Below are 11,787 nucleotides of genomic sequence, written 5' to 3'. Positions count from 1 at the left end.
TACACTGATGCTGACACTGACACGTTGATCTTGTTGCCAGTCTAGCGCTGATAATTACACTGATGCTGACACTGACACGTTGATCTTGTTGCCAGTCTAGCGCTGATAATTACACTGATGCTGACACTGACACGTTGATCTTGTTGCCAGTCTAGCGCTGATAATTACACTGATGCTGACACTGACACGTTGATCTTGTTGCCAGTCTAGCGCTGATAATTACACTGATGCTGACACTGACACGTTGATCTTGTTGCCAGTCTAGCGCTGATAATTACACTGATGCTGACACTGACACGTTCGTCTTTTACTACTCCAACACTAACTCTGGCACTGAACATTCAGTGTTGAGTCTATTTTTTTTTCCTTTTCTTTTTTTTCTTCTTTTTTTCCCCTTCTAATTCCACGCTGACACCTGCGTGTCAGTCACTTTTCAGTTCAACACTGACACTGACAAGTCAGTTATTTTCACTCTCACGCTAATGCTGATACTCTTTTCCCCACTCCAACACTAACACTTGCAAACTTGTCAAAGTCCTTTTGCCGCCTGACACTGACACTGGCAAGTCAAAGTCCTTTTGCCGCCTGACACTGACACTGGCAAGTCAAAGTCCTTTTGCCGCCTGACACTGACATTGGCAAGTCAGTACATTTGTACTTGTTCAGTCCAACGCTGACAGTGGCACTGGCAAGTTAGTCCTTTTCAGTCCAACACAGACACTGAAGTCGGCTGCAAGCCAGTACTTTTTCAGTCTAACGCTGACATGGGCAAGTCAGTCCTTTTTCAGTCCAATACTGACATCGGTATATTAGTCCTTTTTTTCAAGTCAAACACGGATACAAAAACAAGACGAAATGTTTTTCACTAAAGCACTTTCATTGACGTTGCCAAGTCATCAGTCCTTTTCCCGTTCAACACTGACACTGGCAGGTCAGTCCGTTTCAAGTCCAACACTGACTTTAGCAAGTCAGTCCTTTTTTGACGCTGATAAGTCAGTCCTTTTCTGGCACTGATAAGTCAGTCCTTTTCCAGTCTGACACTGACACTGACAAGTCAGTCCTTTTCTGACACTGATAAATTTGTCCTTTCCAGTCCAACACTGACACTGACACTGGCAAGTCAGTCCTTTTCCAGTCAAACACTTACACCTGCAAGTCGGTCCTTCGCTACGGCTCTGGCGCTGGCATTTACATAGTAAGTCAGTCCTTTTCAGTCCAATGCTTACACCCATACTGGCAAGTCAAAGTCATTTTCTAGTTCAACACTGGCACTGGCACTGGCAAATCAATCCTTGTTTTAGTCTAAAGCTAACACTGACGCTGCCGGACACTGATACTGACACTGTCAAATCACTCTTTTTCTAGTCCAACGGCGGCAGTGACACTGGCACTGACACTGGCAACTCCCACCATTTCTATAGTCTAGCGCTGTGACACTGGCACTGACACTGGCAACTCCCACCTTTTCTATAGTCTAGCGCTGTGACATTTGCACTGACAATGGCAACAGTCCCACCTTTTCTATAGTCTAGCGCTGTGACACTGGCACTGACACCAGCAACTCCCACCTTTTCTATAGTCTAGCGCTGTGACACTGGCACTGACACTGGCAACTCCCACCTTTTCTATAGTCTAGCGCTGTGACACTGACACTGGCAACTCCCACCTTTTCTATAGTCTAGCGCTGTGACACTGGCAACTCCCACATTTTCTATAGTCTAGCGCTGTGACACTGGCAACTCCCACATTTTCTATAGTCTAGCGCTGTGACACTGGCACTGACACCGGCAACTCCCACCTTTTCTATAGTCTAGCGCTGTGACACTGGCAACTCCCACATTTTCTATAGTCTAGCGCTGTGACACTGGCAACTCCCACATTTTCTATAGTCTAGCGCTGTGACACTGGCACTGACACTGGCAACTCCCACCTTTTCTATAGTCTAGCGCTGTGACACTGGCAACTCCCACATTTTCTATAGTCTAGCGCTGTGACACTGGCAACTCCCACATTTTCTATAGTCTAGCGCTGTGACACTGGCACTGACACCGGCAACTCCCACCTTTTCTATAGTCTAGCGTTGTGACACTGGCACTGACACCGGCAACCGGCACGGTTGGCCTAGTGGTAAGGCGTCCGCCCCGTGATCGGGAGGTCGTGGGTTCGAACCCCGGCCGGGTCATACCTAAGACTTTAAAATCGCATATAATTTTTTCATAAAAAAATAGATGTTTTATCACAAAAAATAATTGATTCATCACAAAATATTTATTCAAAAAAACAAATTATTAATCACAAAATGTAATACTTTTCTCCACAAAAAAATGATGTTTCATCACAAAAAAGACTATATTCTCACAAAATTTATATTACAAAAGAAAAACACTTTTCATCACAAAAATTAATAATTTGAGCACCAAAAAAAAAAAAGTATAATCAATTCAAATATCGGCATGTCTGACTCTCTGACTATTACAGCAACATAGATGAGGTTACCAGATTTGATGGCGTCTGCATTGGTAAGCAGACGTCCAAACAGCGAGTGTTCTCTCCGGCATGGTTGCAATGGCTTTACAGGACCCTGACCCTGACCCTTGCAGAAGACATTCGGAAGACTTGTACTAGAGACTATTACTGTCTCTACTGCCTTATCAACGCTGGCTTGGCTTTGGATGGGCGCCCACGTTTTCGTTTTTGGCCGATCGGCACTGTTTTTGCTGCCGCTGGTGCATCACACGTACATTTCCCTGCCAAATGAGTTTGTAGGTGGCATCAGCTTGGACATGTCTTGTTTTAGACCCCAGCTTCAAAAGTCTTTTCGTGGACATACAAATCCGTAAGAACTTGGACTCTCTTTCGCCGTACTCACAATCAAAACCACAAACAAAGGGCGCATCATCATCTTCAGGGACAACTTTTCGGCTTTCGGCCCAGGCGGAAAGCTCTCCAAGAGAAATGGTATGTTTTCCATATTCGCGGATTTTCATTGTAGAGAGGTAGTTGGTGAGCTGGCTTTTAGTGGGCATCGCTTGACACCCTCTGTTGCGAAGGGCAACCAAAATTCCTCTAGGTTTCTGGATACCGTCTTTAAACAACGCGTCAATTTCCGATTTTGTACGTTGGGTAATTCCGCGTGCTGCCTTTTGTTGTGAATGCTCATGTTCGCCAGTCTCATATACATCCACACACGCATCTTCAGCTTTATAGAGAAGAAACACTTCGGCAGGGCAGCTAGATCCGTGTTTACATCGATAGTAAACCTTCTTCCCGTCATAGGTTTTTGTAGCGACGGTGATGTACCAGGAATCCTTGGGAACATGATCGAGGGCTTCTGCAGAATCTTGAAACGTGTTTGTCCTCGCCCAATCTTTTCCCTCTCCTCGTCTTCTTTTCGGTGGAGGCTCTTCATTTTCATCTTCTTCAGACGAGTCCGTCAAACCGAAAGTAATTGGAGCAATAGGTGTAAATTCCTCTCCCATCTTGGTTTTGCTTTTCTTGCCAAAGTTAATGCAGCAACTAACAGGCAAAAGCAAAATCAATATACAAGAAGCGATAGAAAACTGATCAGTATCACGAAGTAGTGAGTCCAGTTCAGTCCAGTGAGTGAGTAGTGAGTCCAGTTCAGTCTCATACAAAGAAAGAAAACAAGCTCAGGGAAGAATATCACTCACATTGGAACGACAAGCACTCAATCAGTCTCATTTTTGTGAATGTTTTATTTTATTTGTTGATTTGAGTATCTTTTCTGTTGATTAAACAGTATTTTTTTGACGAACTAAATTTATTTTAGAAGATACAGTTATTTTATTGATAATGGATTTTTTCTTTTGATTTAACATCTTTTCTTTTTTTACAGTTCAAATTTCTTGTAATAATGTAAATATTTCGTGATAAAACCAATATTTTTTGTGAAAATTGCATTATTTATTGTGATAAAAGCATCATTTCTTTTGACGCATTAAATGGGTGCCCTTTAAAATTGGCAGTCTAGTGGCTGCTCCGCCTGGCGTCTGGCATTATGGGGTTTGTGCTAGGACTGGTTGGTCCGGTGTCAGAATAATGTGACTGGGTGAGACATGAAGCCTGTGCTGCGACTTCTGTCTTGTGTGTGGCGCACGTTATATGTCAAAGCAGCACCGCCCTGATATGGCCCTTCGTGGTCGGCTGGGCGTTAAGCAAACAAACAAACAAACAAACAAACAAACTGACACCGGCAACTCCCACCTTTTCTATAGTCTAGCGCTGTGACACTGGCACTGACACCGGCAACTCCCACCTTTTCTATAGTCTAGCGCTGTGACACTGGCACTGACACCGGCAACTCCTACCTTTTCTATAGTCTAGCGCTGTGACACTGGCACTGACACCGGCAACTCCTACCTTTTCTATAGTCTAGCGCTGTGACACTGGCACTGACACCGGCAACTCCTACCTTTTCTATAGTCTAGCGCTGTGACACGAGTCACTGCCTTCTAATCCCTTCTATTTTGCTGGTTGGGGGTGGCGGCACAGCGCTAAACTAATTCACTAATTTAAATCCCCGCTGAAATGACCGCTTATTTCATTTCCTCCTCTGTCTCTTCCGCGCAGCGGTGTGCCTCATCTCTCACTAACCGTCCCCTTCTCTCCCCCCCCCCCCCCCCATCTCAATCCCCCTACCCCCCCCCCCCCCCTTCTCCACTGCCCCTCCTTGTGACCTTATGCGATCACAGGCGCGTGACAAGTGTAACTTCCTATATTTTGTGTACAGTACAACTGAAACTCAGACATTGATTTTTATTGATAATTGAAGACTTTCTTTGAACCCCACTTTAAACAAAGCTTGCTTTATTTCGTGTTGTTCTACTTTAAACAAAGCTTGCTTTATTTCGTGTTGTTCTACTTTAAACAAAGCTTGCTTTATTTCGTGTTGTTCTACTTTAAACAAAGCTTGCTTTATTTCGTGTTGTCTTTCTACGCGGGCCTGTTTTTCCGTGTGTAAGTCTGGTTTTTGTTGTCGTCGTCGTCGTTGCTGTTGTTGTTGTTGTTGTTGTTGTGTGGTGCCGGTGGTGGCGGGTAGGGTTTGGTAAGATTTGGTTTGGAGAAAAATCTTTGGAAGTCACTATATCCGTCCCTCACCATTTTAAATGTAATGCCACCACTGACCATTCTTAAACAGCTTTAACAGCTATGTGTCGTTGTTGATGTTTCTGATTCGTATTAATTACGCAAAGCTTGCGGTACGTTGTAGAAATAAAATGCTCGCTGTTGGTGAGCTGTCCGTAACGTTTCAACAATGGTTGACGCCATGATGATTAAGCTTACTTCACGGGACCAGAACCTGAGAACACGTCTGAGTTCAACTGAAACTCATTTGTTTCCACCATGTACCAGTGGAGATGACAGCATCAAGTTGAATTCAACTGAAACTCATTTGTTTCCACCATGTACCAGTGGAGATGACAGCATCAAGTTGAATTCAACTGAAACTCATTTGTTTCCACCAAGTACCAGTGGCATCAAGTTGTATTCAACTGAAAACATTCTTTCTCCGTAAGAAGCAGCCTGGATGTTTACACTTGGTGTGTAATCAAATGGAAGAAATGTATATGAAAAAAGCCAATTGAATGTTTAATGGTTTATAAGATGGTTTACACGAGAGGAACAACATCTTGAAAGGAAGCTTCCTTCCTATGTAGTTAGTAGACCATCTTGTAAATGGCCATAGATCCACCCTGGCTTAAACATAGGATTACAGCATCCTTACTATTGGACACTTATCCTAAAATCTGCACATTGGCTTTTCTTGTGAGAAGCGGAGAATCTTGGATAACTAATTTTGTATAGGACACCTCCTTGTATAGGACACCTCCTTGTATAGGACACCTCCTTGTCAATCTGCAAAATTAATCCACCAAAAAATTCCCGCTGTGCACAGAATGCAGCCAAGCTCTCGGTTCTGGGGTTGTATCCAGGTGCCAGGCTGTATCCAGGTGCCAGGCTGTATCCAGGTGCCAGGCTGTATCCAGGTGCCAGGCTGTATCCAGGTGCCAGGCTGTATCCAGGTGCCAGGCTGCTCTTATGCAATACAAAATCTTGTATGACCTTATGGTGATTTACGACATGGTTTGCTCTGAAAGGGAGATACTTTGTTTCTTATGCTATATGCAACCCCCTGGAAGGCTTTATGGCGATTTGCAATATGCTTTGCCCTGAAAGGGAGATACATCGTATCTTATGCTATGCAAACTCTTGAATGGCCATGTGGTGAGTTGCGATATGCTTTGCTCTGAAAGGGAGATACTTTGTGTCTTATGCTATGCAAACTCTTGAATGGCCATGCATGTGGTGATCATGAGTTGCGATATGCTTTGCTCTGAAAGGGAGATACTTTGTATCTTATGCAAAATGCAACCCCCTGGAAGGCTTTATGGCGATTTGCAAGATGGTCGACCATGTAAGGGAGGTACAGTGGGAATCCCCTTTAAGACCCCCCCCCCCCCCCCCCCGATTGATGACTCCCTTCCTACAAGAACCTCAAGCCCTTGAGGACAGAGACTTGGCCCAGGCCGACGACCCTCCAAGACAAGCTGCACGGTCCCGTGGAAGCTCTACAAAAGACCACCAGCTTCATATCCAGAGCTGGACTCCAAGGGTAAAGGGTAAAGGCGAACGACAAGGGTAAAGGCGAACGACAAGGGTAAAGGCGAACGACAAGGGTAAAGGCGAACGACAAGAAGAAGACTCCCTTCCTTTCTAGACCTTGTTTTCTTCGATGTTCTATTCATAACCTGTGTAAATTTAGCCCTATGTTCTATTCATAACCTGTGTAAATTTAGCCCTATGTTCTATTCATAACCTGTGTAAATTTAGCCCTATGTTAAGACTCCCTCCTTTTTATGTCCTGATTTTCACATATTTGTGTAGGTGTTAACAGGGGGTGTTCCACTTTATCTGTAAAGAAGCTTTTCTTCCCGTGTGGAAGGGTGCTCTTGTCCCAGGTAACTCCTGAATAGATCATGGGTGATTCACAAGTAAGTTAACATTAAAAAAAAGAGTCTTATTAAAGATCGTTTCACATCCCAGTTAAGCGACTGTAAATAATGATGTGCAAAGCAGCTTAAGGCCCCCGTCACACAGTTCTACGTCCTTACCTCTCCCTACGCTTATTGTGAACTGCACAAAACAAGCGTAGCCGGGCCGTGGCGCAGTACAGTCGTAATTTTTAACAAGAAGAGCAAACGCTCGATCGAGTCACTTTCGCAGTTCTGAATATTATATGAGGCATCAGATGGACAGGAAGAAATTGCTATTCACAACACAATGAGTCACGTTCACATAAAATTTGAGCCCGGTCACTTTTATAGTTTCCGAGAAAAGCCCAACGTTAAGTTGTGTGTTGCCGAACAGAAAAGGCTAGTTATCTCCCTTGTTTTTCTGATAACGTTCGTAAAAGGCTACAGATGTAAATACTTTGATGTAAATAATAATCCTACAAAGTTTCAATCACATCCGATGAACTTTGTCAAAGATATAAAATGTCTAATTTTTCCTTTGACGCTGACCTGTGACCTTGAAAAAGGTCAAAGGTCAACGAAACCATCGTTAAAGTGTAGAGGTCATTGGAGGTCACGACTAAACAAAATATGAGCCCGATCGCTTTGATAGTTTCCGAGAAAAGATATAAAATGTCTAATTTTTCCTTTGACGCTGACCTGTGACCTTGAAAAAGGTCAAAGGTCAACGAAACCATCGTTAAAGTGTAGAGGTCATTGGAGGTCACGACTAAACAAAATATGAGCCCGATCGCTTTGATAGTTTCCGAGAAAAGTCCAACGTTAAGGTGGTGTCTACGGACGGCCGGCCGGACGGCCGGCCGGACAGACTAACACTGACCGATTACATAGAGTCACTTTTTCTCAAGTGACTCAAAAATGTGCCATGTGCTGGATTTTGACGGCGGTATGCAACTTTTTCACATTGGAGTGATCGGCATGGTCTTCGTAAGGACGTAGAGCTGTGTGACGGGGGCCTAAGGACGTAGAACTGTGTGACGGGGGCCTTCGACAGGCAGCGGATGTGACAAAAAGCAGCCAGCATCGTGCAGAGAATAGAACTAATTGTGAAATGGGTGTGGCTCTCCGGTTTCACAATTTATGCAGACGAACAAATCAAACTAAGGAGAATAGCGTGTGCACGCGAGGATTCAAATGATACGCTGTTTTTCTGAATGAATTGTCTGCTGATGATACGCTGGGCTATGCGTGTGAAGTCATTTTATCTCCTTTTGCTTACCTTCGACATACACAGACGGAAAGAGGCGCACGTGCACACACACACACACACACACACACACACACACACACACACACACACACACACAACTACGTACACTCACCCCGCCCCCCCCCCCCCCCCCCGCCATCCCGCACACGCACGCACACACACACACACACACACACACACACACACACACACACAACTACGTACACTCACCCCCACCCACCCACAATTAATGTCCATCATCATTATCACCACCAAAACCACCACCACCACCACCATCATCATTACTGCAATCGCTCTAACCATCAGTAGCAGCACCACCACCACCGGCACGGTTGGCCTAGTGGTAAGGCGTCCGCCCCGTGATCGGGAGGTCGTGGGTTCGAACCCCGGCCGGGTCATACCTAAGACTTTAAAATTGGCAATCTAGTGGCTGCTCCGCCTGGCGTCTAGCATTATGGGGTTAGTGCTAGGACTGGTTGGTCCGGTGTCAGAATAATGTGACTGGGTGAGACATGAAGCCTGTGCTGCGACTTCTGTCTTGTGTGTGGTGCACGTTATATGTCAAAGCAGCACCGCCCTGATATGGCCCTTCGTGGTCGGCTGGGCGTTAAGCAAACAAACAAACAAACAAACAAACCACCACCACCACTACCACCCCCACCATCCTCACATGTCTTGTATCTTCAAGCGCTGGCGCCATGTCCAGCCTATTACCTCATCGAATCCACACACAAGTTGACCAACCCAGGCGACTAATTGATTGAGCAACGATGTCGGTCGCGCTGACTCCATTCTTAGCAACAGTAGCCATGCAGTAGCTCAGATATGGTCTAACTCGACACGGTGTGCAGTCATTTCATGGGGATGGCTTTCACCAAGATGCGTGGTGCTTTTTCATGAATATTACAGACTATAGCGACGCCTCCACGAAATGACCCTTCACGAATTTCGGCACATTGATGAAATGCGGCATCTACACGAAAGGCACCTCAAGCAAACGTGGCATAACGAATTGCGACGCCTCCACGAAATAAACACCCACAAATTGCGGCATATTGATGAAATGCGGCAACTACAGTGAAAAGCCCCTCGCACCTCCATGAAATGAACCCAGCTTGTATCAAACTCGACCCTTTCTGGTGCAGCAGCTGACAAAGTCAATAAAACCTTGACCACCGGTCATCTGCACAGCACCATCCGTTCAGTCAAAATGACCAGCGTGGGTGATCGCACGTAGAGCCGATTACATGCACAGCACGTGATTTAATTACCTCCCTTGTCGCAGCCGTGCAGAAAAGCTTGTTGACTTAACGAGAGCGCGAAAGCGTTTAGCTGGATATAATTTCATTAGTGTTTAGTGTGCCTTCAAAAATCAATGGCTGTACCTCTTTTTCTTTGTTTCTTGTTATTACATTTAGTCAAGTTTTGACTAAATGTTTTAACATAGAGGAGGAATCGAGACGAGGGTCGTGGTGTATGTGTGTGTCTGTCTGTCTGTCTGTGCGTGTGTGTGTGTGTAGAGCGATTCAGACCAAACTACTGGACCGATCTTTATGAAATTTGACATGAGAGTTCCTGGGAATTATATCCCCGGAAGTTTTTTTCATTTTTTCGATAAATACCTTTGATGACGTCATATCCGGCTTTTTGTAAAAGTTGAGGCGGCACTGTCACACCCTCATTAGCGCGCGAACGCAGTTCTTATTTTCTTATTTTTTATTTTCTTTAATTCTGAGCACATTTTTAAAGTAAACAATATGTATATGTTTTTGAAATCAAGAGAATTTGAGGAATACGATGCAATCATTTTAAAATCGGTTAGTGAACATAAGATTTTAATGACAACTTTAATGAGCAAACTAATTAACTAATTATTACGTTGCCGAGCTGAAATTCAATCCCATAGTCCGGACTTTGTCGAAAATTGCTTGACCAAAATTTCAATTAATTTGATTGAAATACGAGGGAGTGACAGTGCGGCCTCAACTTTCACAAAAAGCCGGATATGACGTCATCAAAGACATTTATCTACAAAAAAATGAAAAAATATAAGTCTGGGGATATTATACCCAGGAACTCTCATGTGAAATTTCATTAAGGTAGGTCCAGTAGTTTTCTCTGAATCGATGTATACACACACTCACACATACACACACACATACACCACGACTTTTGTCTCGATTCCCCGTCTATGTTAAAACATTTAGTCAAAACTTGACTAAATGTAAAAAGAAACAACTCTCTTCATCACTACCATGGGTTCTAAAGTAAAACATAACACGAACGATCTCTTAACGCTAAACTTGGTCAAGACGAGATAACACTGAACATGTAATCACCAGAAACACGAACGATCTCTTAACGCTAAACTTGGTCAAGAACGAGATAACACTGAACATGTAAACACCTCAAACACGAACGATCTCTTAACGCTAAACTTGGTCAAGAACGAGATAACACTGAACATGTAAACACCTCAAACACGAACGATCTCTTAACGCTAAACTTGGTCAAGACGAGATAACACTGAACATGTAATCACCTCAAACACGAACGATCTCTTAACGCTAAACTTGGTCAAGACGAGATAACACTGAACATGTAAACACCTCAAACACGAACGATCTCTTAACGCTAAACTTGGTCAAGACGAGATAACACTGAACATGTAATCACCTCAAACACGAACAATAACAACACGAATAAGGACCGATTTCGACGAAAATCACAAATAATAACTATAACAAATGTTATGCTTTTATAACATTTATAAAATGATTTCATTATACATGTATGTTATGAACTATTATGCTACACTTAGTGTTCACTCTTGAGGCCACCGGGCTGAGTTTACGGTGACCCTTTAACCTTCACCGGGCTTCCTGGGTACTACAGGACCCAGAGGCACATAAAAATTACCATAACTCCGGTGCTAATACGAATTTTTTAATGAAATTTGGTGTATTCCTCGGCCACCTGCATGGCTTCCTATGACCCAAATTTTAAATCAATCGGTCAAATTAGAAAACAATCAGCAATGACGTCGTTTGATATACCCGATTCTGGTTTCCTGGGTCCTACAGGACCCATACGTTTCAAAGAGGGATGGAGGTGTTTATACCGATTCGGATGATGTGGGTAACACAGGACCCACACTTTTTAAGCGCAGCAGTGATAAAGGGATATTCCCATGACGTTGACCGCCCAAGCCTCCGGGTCCGGTACCGGAAACACGAAGACTGGGAGACGCCGAGAGAACCGGGTGGCGAACAGATCCAAGAGGGGTTTGTCCACCTGCGTCCAAAGACGCCGCAGTGCCTGGTGCGCGATAGTCCACTCCGAGTGCAGTACCTGTGATGAGCGACTGAGCGAATCTGCCAAGATGTTCAGGCACCCCGGAAGGTACTTCGCTGAGATCACTATCCCCTGATGGAACGCCCAAGTGAGAATCTCGCATGCTCTGTTGGACAGAACTCGCGAGCGCGTGCCCCCCTGCTTGTTCAGGTACACGGCCACAGTGGT

This window comes from Littorina saxatilis, linkage group LG3 (assembly GCF_037325665.1).
Source record: "Littorina saxatilis isolate snail1 linkage group LG3, US_GU_Lsax_2.0, whole genome shotgun sequence".
NCBI lineage: Eukaryota > Metazoa > Mollusca > Gastropoda > Littorinimorpha > Littorinidae > Littorina > Littorina saxatilis.
Note: the sequence above shows the minus strand (reverse complement) of the source record.